The sequence below is a fragment of the Seriola dumerili genome, unplaced genomic scaffold, assembly GCF_002260705.1.
Source record: "Seriola dumerili isolate Sdu_G_001 unplaced genomic scaffold, Sdu_1.0 BDQW01000432.1, whole genome shotgun sequence".
Lineage (NCBI taxonomy): Eukaryota > Metazoa > Chordata > Actinopteri > Carangiformes > Carangidae > Seriola > Seriola dumerili.
In genome coordinates this window covers 1,463,236-1,473,903 of record NW_019174687.1, presented here as the reverse complement: position 1 = coordinate 1,473,903, position 10,668 = coordinate 1,463,236, and positions in this window count along the sequence as shown.

Genomic DNA, 10,668 nt, shown 5'->3' with positions numbered 1-10,668 from the left:
GAAAACCATTGGTGTCATACGATGTTGACCTCCTTGTTACCTGTATTTCAACCATGGAGCCGTGGAAACCGTGAGGAATTCATTTGAAACAAGCATCACACACTTACATGACAGAACAAACCTGGTCAACCAGATCAGATTGCCAGTTACTGATTTATGCCTCACAACCACATATTTTCCAGTTAACGCCAATTTCTACAGGACAAAAGCACGGCTGTGCTATGGGCTCACCTGTGTCCCCCATTGTGGCCAATCTATACATGGAAATCGGTAGAGCGAAGGCCCTCAACTCCTTCAGGGAACTCCACCAAGCCATTGGTTTAGGTATTGTGGATGACACATGGGTAAAGATTAAACACAAGATCTACAAGCTTTTACCCAAAACATCAATCAGTGACAAGAACATCAAATTCACAAGAGAGGATGTCAAAGACAACCACCTACCTTTTCCTTGACTGTGATGTCCACCTTGCTGGACAGGAGCCTTCACATTGGAGTATACAGGAAGCCCACGCACACAGACAATACCTTCTCTTAACTCACATCATTCCACTGGAGCACAAACTGGCGTGTTATCAGAACTTGCCAACACAGGCGGAACAACATACCAAACCCTCCATCGGGGCCCAAGGCAGAGAGCACAAACATCTAAAGGGAGCTTCTGAAAACTTTGTGGCTATCGAGTTTGGACCTTTGGCAAAACAACAACACGCTCCAGAGAGACATACCACATGGAGGATGCTGAGAAAATGCAAGATAACGCAGAAATATAGTCATTCCATACGTGTCGGGGTCTCAGAGAACTCCGGAGGATTTTTTACAAAAACATCAAATCCCGTATGTTTCAAACCCAGTACACACCTCAGGCAGAAACTGGTACATCCAAAGAACAAAACCCACCACTCGACAATCAGATAAACAACCGTGATATAAATCGGTCAACTGCAGTGAGGATTGCAATGAACCCTAGATATTGGGGAAAACTAAACAAACTTCTTAAACAAACGTATGCCCAAAACACAGGAGGGGCCAAACTCTTCAGGCCCTGTCTCAGCTGTTCTACTCCACCTAAGAAAAGGCACACGTCGCTTCTGAAGACAGCAATGTCAAAATCTTGGGCACAGGGAGGACAGATTGTTGAAAGGGGAATCAAGGAGCCATCTATGTAAAGTGGATAGCCATACGCTAAACAGGGGAGGTGGTACTGTCGACCACATCTATCCGCCGCGATCTACAATGCGCCCTTTCATTCGGTACCCAGGAGGTCAACAACATGAAACCTAGACGGACTCTCAACATCGTCATCCACCAGGGGCTACCGACCCTAACGACTGTCGTTCACAGGGACAACAACAGGGTCACCTGACCCCTAAACGCAACGGTTCTTCCACATGAGACCACAACAAAATGGTCAGGTGAAACCAGAGTACTTTCACAGGTACTTTGGTGTGACCCACCCACAAGAGGTGTAAGATACTGGAGTCCTTCTCCATTTCTTGTCAGACTAGTGCGGACTAGAGAGACCAATTCACTGATGAGACTGCGATTGAAGCAGCTTGGAAGAGAGCGAAACGTCCTTCCACCAGCATAATACAAGTCAGTTGCCTTATCGATTTAATTTGAGAGAGAGATTTCTTGACTAAAAGTAAAAGGTGACTGCTGCAGGTGCTGCTGTCGGAAACAGTGACCATTAAGAATAAAACCGCTCTGCTTCCAAAATCTCTGTTTTTAAACCAGGCTATAAAAGACACATTTTATTCACTGGCCTTTTTTAGTCCACACTATCTTCTTTCATCTTAAATCTATTATTCTGTATTATCTTCCCTGCCTATTTATCCAGAATTAGACATGTGCGAATCAGATCTAAAAGTCTCTGAGTGACTGATGAAATTGCCACAAGTTTTATTCTTTATTTATTTTTTTCAAATCGATGCACTGGCAACAAGTTGCAGCAAGTCCGCGTAGCTCGTAGTTTTTTGCCAATATATTTGTATATTAGTATATTTTTTGTCGATTGATGTTTTTTATTCTACATCATTGTTTCGTCTGACGATGGAGAAAATTAGTGTGCACAGAGGAAGAACTCCTGCTTTAAAGTGTACCAGATATGGAGTTTCAACATCCCATACTGGCTGAGCTGAAGAAGTCGTTACTGTGGATTCAGAGCTGGGCTAAGCTAAGGCTTAGAGAAATCATTGTGGGAAATGGAAACTCCCTGGCTAACAAAGTGTTGATGAACTTGGAGGCACTTGTGAAGAAACCAGCGAGCATATCGTGAGTGTAGTCTCATGTGTTTCATGGAGACCTGGGTTAAATGACTACACTCCCGACCGTTTGTGTGGATTTACCCGCTTCACTGCAGGCACGAGCGGACAGAGACGCCAGAGCAAGTGAAGAAGAATAAAGGTGGAGGACTGGTTCTGGTTGTGAACAGTAGATGGTGCAACTCTGGTCACATCACAGGGAAGGAGATTTTGAAACTGTTGGCAGTTGGTCTTAGACCGTACTATGTATCGAGGAGTTCTCAACATCGTTGCAATTGTTGTTTACATTCAACCACGAGCAGAGCCTGCAGACGCGTGTGACGTCATTCACAAGACTGTTGAGAGTACAGACCCAGCACCCTGATGCATTCATTGCAATATTGGGGATTTTAACCATGTCAACTCTCACCTGACTGGCTTCACTCAGGTATGTTGACTGTCCCACAAGGGAAAATAAGACACTTGATCTGTTGTATGCAATGTCAAGGAGGCCTACACTCTTCAGCGCTACCATCACTGGAGATCAGATCATAATCGGGCCAGGTAGTTACATGAGATTATGTTCTTTGATTTTCAAAGTGCATTAACACCATCCAACCCCCATTCTTAAAGACAAGCTGGAAGGATGGGGTGGATCCCTGCCTTCACGTCCTGGATTGTGGATTACCTGACAAGACGACCATAGTACACAGGCAGGGTAACTGTGTCTCAGGACAGTGATGAGCAGCACTGGGGCTCCACAGGGACTGTTCTGGGCTTTAAATGACTTTAAATACAACTGTAGTCCTGCTACATCCAGAAATACTCGGATGACGCAGCTATTTGTGGCGAGATCAGGAACAAGCAGGAAGAGGAGTACAGGGATCTGACGGTGGCTTTTCAGTGAATGGAGCGACAAGAACTGCCTCCTTCTGAACACCTCCAGTCTATCTATCTATCTATCTATCTATCTATCTATCTATCTATCTATCTATCTATCTATCTATCTATCTATCTATCTATCTATCTACTATCTATCTGCCTCAGCCCAATCCAGATCCGCTAGACCAGGTCAACTGTCAGTGTTGGTGAGTCTTGTGTCCACTGCAGCCTCAGGTTGCTGTTCTTGGTGACAGGAACTGGAACTTGACATGGTCTCTCTGCTGTTGTAGGTTGACTTGTTGTTCGCTCTGACTCTTCTCTGCTCAGCATTTCTGTCACTCTCAACCAGTCTGCCCATTCACCTCTGACTTCTGACTCTGACCTCTGACCTGAGGAAGCAGAATATCTGAAACCAAACCTGAAGGATGATCTGAACGGATGGAGATATTCTCTTGCTCTCAGGTGGTGAAGTGGGCTGCTGGTTTCACAGCACTTCTTTTTCTCAGTATCAGAACACAGAAATGTAAAGCTAAGCTTTTGTTTGTGTAAATAACATTATATCAAAAGTTCTCACTGTCAACAAAATAGATGAAGGGAAATCAGAACACTCTAAGGTTCACCGTGGTTCATGCATAGGAACTATTTCCAAAGGAGTAGTTAAGCTGTAGTAAAGATCAGACTAGACTTTTGACTTGTCACAAGTAGATGAGGGTAACACTTTACTTTGAGTCCCCTATTTAGCACTTCTAAGCAGTATATAAAGATTTAAGAGAGCTCAGGAAGGCCAGGAGACAGCAGAGTCTCGACTAAGACACAGGGCTTCGATAGGCATTGTAGCAACTTGACAAGCAGGCTTAGGAAATGTCCCACACACTCACTATGATATGGCCAATGGCAAGTAGAGACGCCATCTAGTCCTGGAAGAGGTGCGGGCAGCTGTTGAGTAGGGATGTACCAGCGGGATGCAGGCATGCTGCAGCAGGGACAAGGTGGGAAGGTCATCCTGGACTGACATCTGGCAGACAGAACCTCAGTGGATCAAGTTCATGGTCCAAGTTGTGTATGATACAGACACAACCAGGTGTTTGAAGGCAACTGCAGAGGGCTCTCCAAAGCTGTGGAAAGCATCAAGCATGTCCTCAGCCAGAGGACATCACCTTTATCAGGGCTGGGAAGCATCTACAGCTTAAAGCCCAGATCAGCAGCTGGTCTGCTCAGCTGTGTGTCAGACTGGAAGCTGCAAGTCGGCAGCTCAAGTTCCTGGACCATGTTTATGAGAACTTTGTTGAGGCCAGATGTGGTGCCATCATCAGCTTCTTCAGAGCCACCTGCAAGGACCACACGGAAGAGGCAAATGAAACAGAGGCAGTCCAAGTACTAGGAGCTGGTGGAGCAGTGCTGGAGAAGTGGCTGGAATGTGCACTGGGGACCCGTTGAAGTGGGGTGGCTTTTCTGGCCACTAACCTGTGCATGCGTCTAACCTCTACTTAGCTGAAAAAAGGAAAACCATTAAGTCCACCAATGGAGGCCACAGACAGGACCTCAGAGGGTTTTGAGCCATGTGCTAATGCTACTGGGACACAAGGCAAGGTGTGATCAACCCTGTTTGGGTCATCTGAGCGAGGGCGTATGATGTTGAAAGATCCGAAACAGGTGATGACCTCAGGACCATCACTGAGAATGTGTCCCAATGCATCCTGGGATGTGTCTTTGAATCAATAAATAGTTTATAGTTCACCATATGTGCAATTGTAACAGCTAAAATTGTGATGATGTCATGACCAAGACCTCCATCTATTGTATTTCAGAGATATCTACTGAAATGAGCATGCTAACCAACTAGCTGCGTCCCAGGCCATTTTGTAATACCACTTTATGACACAGATGCTGTGTGAGTCAGTGTAGTGTCTAGTCTGCCTTCAGGCCCACAAAGAAGAAGAGCTTCCGCTCTGACAAGAAACCACATTCAGCGGCAAAGAAGAAACACGGGTGAATTCTGGTGTGGCTTCCCACCGCTGGAGACAGCTCCGGTAAAGAGATGCAGTTTGATGCCGAGCTGCATCTTTTCTGTTAGACTGGTGAGTAACATCTAATGTTGGTCTCTAGCGAAAAGTATCATTAGTGCAAATGACAAACCGTACTGACAAACACTTCAAGTGGCATAAATGTATGATTGATGATATCGACAGACGTTTTAGCCAATGTAGCAGAATTTAGCCTGTTCCTGCAGCTGTTGTCCAGATAGATGCATCAGTAACTTTTTTACAATAAGACAAAGAGACAAGAGACTGTTTGATCCAGAACCAGCGGGTAAGGATCCACTGCCTAATACTGTATTTATTTTAGCATATTCATATCTATCCTTACTGTTTATTATACACACATAACAGACCTAACATGTTTGAATATAAAGAACTTGTATGATCAAAAACTAATTGTCCTCTCACATGTTTGTCTGTATCAGGACCAGAATTCCAGTCCAGTCCTCCCCAGTGATGGACCAGCACCTGCCTTTTCTTCTGCGTCTGACCTCATCAACCATCAACAACCACATTACAGTAACACCTCAGAGTATTATCCCTGCACAGAACACATATTGTCTATACTGTGATCTTCTGCACATCCTGCTCAGCAGGAGTTTTACCTTTTTATTGTTATTTCCTGTTAATATGTTTATTGGATACTGCACCAAACACCAAGCCAAATATCTTGTAAGTAAAAACCTACCTGGCAATAAACCTTATTTTCTGATTCTGCCTTTGTGATGATGTCATCATCCCTTCCTCATGTGCTGTAGCCTGACGCCCATGTGTCATGCAGTATCCCCTTGCCTTCATATTTTTATAGGTAAATAAAAAACATACTGTTTGTATTACAAGTACTCATAATTTATTTCCAGTGCTATCAAACAATTTTAGCTATCAACAATAAATGCACATATAAATAATAAATTATAAGGAACATGGGGAAAACAACAACATGATTAACTTGACAGGGTCGAAAAGGTGAAATGCTGCCCCCTATGGAGGTGGATCAAGTAGCAAGATCTTAACATTACAACCTTTCTCGACCCTTGTCAAGTTCAATCATGCATTGGTTGTTTTCCCCGTATGTTCTCTTTATAATTTTTATTCTTATTATGTGCATGTTTATTGTTGATGAGTCTAATAATTTGATAATGCACTGAAATAAAATTATGAGTACTTGTAATACAAACAGTGTGTATGTTTTTATTTACCTATAAAAATATGAGGCAAAAGGGATACTGCAAATAGACACATGGGCGTCAGGCTACAAGCAGCATGAGAAGCGGATGAATGACTCTCATCACAAAGCAGAATCAGAAAATAAGGTTATTGCCCAAGGTAGGTTTTTAATCTTACAAGATATTTGGCTTTTGTGTTTGGACTTTGCAGTATCAATAAAACATACCATTAACAGGAAATAACAATAAAAAGGTAAAACTCCTGCTGAGCAGGATGCTGCAGAAGATTCACAGTATAGACAATATGTGTTCTGTGCAGGGATATACTCTGAGGTGTTACTGTAATGGGTGTTGATGGGTTGATCGAGTCAGACGCAGAAGAAAAGGCAGGTGCTGGGTCCATCACTGGGGAGGACTCGACTGGAATTCTGGTTCCTTGATACAGACAATCAATGTGACGAAGGACAATTTAGTTCTGATCATACAAGTATTCTTATATTCAAACATGTTAGTCTGTTATGTGTGTCTATAATAAACAGTAAGGATAAGATATGAATATGCTAAAATAAATACAGTATTAGGCAGTGGATCCTGAAACCCGCTGGTTTATGGATCAAACAGTCCTTTGGTCTCTTGTCTTTATTTTGTAAAAAAAGTTACTGATGCATCTATCTGGACAACAGCTGCAGGAACAGGCTAAATTCTGCTACATTGCTAAAACGTCTGTCGATATCATCAATCATACATTTATGCCACTTGAAGTGTTTGTCAGTAGGGTTTGTCATTTGCACTAATGATACTTTTCGCTAGAGACCAACATTAGATGTTACTCACCAGTCTAACAGAAAAGATGCAGCTCGGCATCAAACCACATCTCTTTACCCGGAGCTGTCTCCAGCGGTGGGAAGCCACACCGGGATTCACCCGTGTTTTCTTCTTTGCCGCTGAATGTGGTTTCTTGTCAGAGCGGAAGCTCTTCTTCTTTGTGGGCCTGAAGGCAGACTAGACACTACACTGACTCACACAGCATCTAGTGTCATAAAGTGGTATTACAAAATGGCCTGGGACGCAGCTAGTTGGTTAGCATGCTCATTTCAGTAGATATCTCTGAAATACAATAGATGGAGGTCTTGGTCATGACATCATCACAATTTTAGCTGTTACAATTGCACTATGGTGAACTATAAACTATTTATTGATTCAAAGACACATCCCAGGATGCATTGGGACACATTCTCAGTGATGGTCCTGAGGTCATCAGCTGTTTCGGATCTTTCAACATCATACACCCTCGCTCAGATGACCCAAACAGGGTTGATCACACCCTGCCTTGTGTCCCAGTAGCATTAGCACATGGCTCAAAACCCTCTGGAGGTCCTGTCTGTGGCCTCCATTGTGGACTTAATGGTTTTCCTTTTTTCAGCTAAGTAGAGGTTAGACCATGCACGGTTAGTGGCCAGAAAAGCCACCCCACTTCAACGGGTCCCCAGTGCACATTCCAGCCACTTCTCCAGCACTGCTCCACCAGCTCCTAGTACTTGGACTGCCTCTGTTTCATTTGCCTCTTCCGTGTGGTCCTTGCAGGGTGCTCTGAAGAAGCTGATGATGGCACCACATCTGGCCTCAACAAAGTTCTCATAACATGGTCCAGGAACTTGAGCTGCCGACTTGCAGCTCCCAGTCTGACACAGAGCTGAGCAGACCAGCTGCTGATCTGGGCTTTAGCTGTAGATGCTTCCCAGCCCTGATAAAGGTGATGTTCCTCTGGCTGAGGACATGCTTGATGCTTTCCACAGCTTTGGAGATGCCCTCTGCAGTTGCCTTCAAACACCTGGTTGTGTCTGTATCATACACAACTTGGACCATGAACTTGATCCACTGAGGTTCTGTCTGCCAGATGTCAGTCCAGGATGAACCTTCCCACCTTGTCCCTGCTGCAGCATGCCTGCCATCCCGCTGGTACATCCCTACTCAACAGCTGCCCGCACCTCTTCCAGGACTAGATGGTGTCTCTACTTGCCATTGGCCATATCATAGTGAGTGTGTGGGACATTTCCTAAGCCTGCTTGTCGAGTTGCTACAATGCCTATCGAAGCCCTGTGTCTTAGTCGAGACTCTGCTGTCTCCTGGCCTTCCTGAGCTCTCTTAAATCTTTATATACTGCTTAGAAGTGCTAAATAGGGGACTCAAAGTAAAGTGTTACCCTCAATCTACTTGTGACAAGTCAAAAGTCTAGTCTGATCTTTACTACAGCTTAACTACTCCTTTGAAATAGTTCACTATGCGTGAACCACAGTGAACTTAGAGTGTTCTGATTTCCCTTCATCTATTTTGTTGACAGTGAGAACTTTTGATAAATGTTATTTACACAAACAAAGCTTAGCTTTACATTTCTGTGTCTGATAATGAGAAAAGAAGTGCTGTGAAACCAGCAGGCACCACTTCACCACCTGAGAGCAGAGAATATCTCCATCCGTTCAGATCATCCTTCAGGTTTGGTTTCAGATATTCTGCTTCCTCAGGTCAGAGGTCAGAGGTCAGAAGTCAGAGGTGAATGGGCAGACTGGTTGGAGCTGACAGAAATGCTGAGCAGAGAAGCTTCAGAGCGAACAACATGTCCAACCTACAACAGCAGAGACCATGTCAAGTTCCAGTTCCTGTCACCAAGAACAGCAACCTGAGGCTGCAGTGGACACAGACTCACCAACACTGGACAGTTGACCTGGTCTGACGGATCTGGATTGGTGCTGAGGCAGATAGATAGATAGATAGATAGATAGATAGATAGATAGATAGATAGATAGATAGATAGATAGATAGACTGGAGGTGTTCAGAAGGAGGCAGTTCTTGTCGCTCCATTCACTGAAAGCCACCGTCAGATCCCTGTACTCCTCTTCCTGCTTGTTCCTGATACTCGCCACAATAGCTGCGTCATCCGAGTATTTCTGGATGTAGCAGGACTACAGTTGTATTTAAAGTCATTTAAAGCCAGAGCAGTCCCCTGTGGAGCCCCAGTGCTGCTCATCACTGTCCCTGAGACACAGTTACCCTGCCTGACGTACTATGGTCGTCTTGTCAGGTAATCCACAATCCAGGACGTGAAGCAGGGATCCACCCCCATCCCTTCCAGCTTGTCTTTAAGAATGGGGGGTTGGATGGTGTTAAATACACTTGAAAAATCAAAGAACATAATCCTCATGTAACTACCTGGCCCGATTATGATCTGATCTGCCAAGTGGTGGTAGAGCTGAAGCAGTGTAGGCCTCCTTGACATTTGCATACAACAGATCAAGTGTCTTATTTTCCCTTGTGGGACAGTCAACATACTGAGTGAAGCCAGTCAGGTGAGAGTGACATGGTTAAAATCCCCCAATATTGCAATGAATGCATCAGGGTGCTGGGTCTGTACTCTCAACAGTCTTGTGAATGACGTCACACGCGTCTGCAGGCTCTGCTCGTGGTTGAATGTAAACAACAATTGCAACGATGTGTGAGAACTCCCTCGATACATAGTACGGTCTAAGACCAACTGCCAACAGTTAAAATCTCCTTCCCTGTGATGTGACCAGAGTTGCACCATCTACTGTTCACAACCAGAACCAGTCCTCCACCTTTATTCTTCTTCACTTGCTCTGGCGTCTCTGTCCGCTCGTGCTGCAGTGAAGCCGGGTAAATCCACACAACGGTCGGGAGTGTAGTCATTTAACCAGGTCTCCATGAAACACATGAGACTACACTCACGATATGCTCGCTGGTTCTTCACAAGTGCCTCCAGTTCATCACACTTGTTAGCCAGGGAGTTTCCATTTCCCACAATGATCTCCTAGCCTTTAGCTTAGCCCCAGCTCTGAATCCACAGTACGACTTCTTCAGCTCAGCCGGTATGGGATGTTGAACTCCATATTTGGTAAACTTTAAAGCCAGGAGTTCTTTCCATCTGTGCAAACATTATTTTCTCCATACGTCAGACGAAACAATGATGTAGAATAAAAAACATCAATCGACAAAAAATATACTAATATATACAAATATATTGCAAAAAACTACGAGCTACGCGGACTTGCTGCCACTTGTTGCCAGTGCATCATTTGAAAAAATAAATAAATAGAATAAAAGACTTGTGACATTTCATTCAGTCACTCAGAGACTTTTAGATCTGATCCACATGTCTAATTCTGGATAAATGGCAGGGAGAAATACAGAATAATAGATATTAGATAAAAAGATTAGTGGGCTAAAAAGGCCAGTGAATAAAATGTGTCTTTAGCCTGGATTTAAAAACAGAGATGGAAGCAGAGCGTTTTATTTCTAATGGTCACTGGTTCCACAGCAGCACC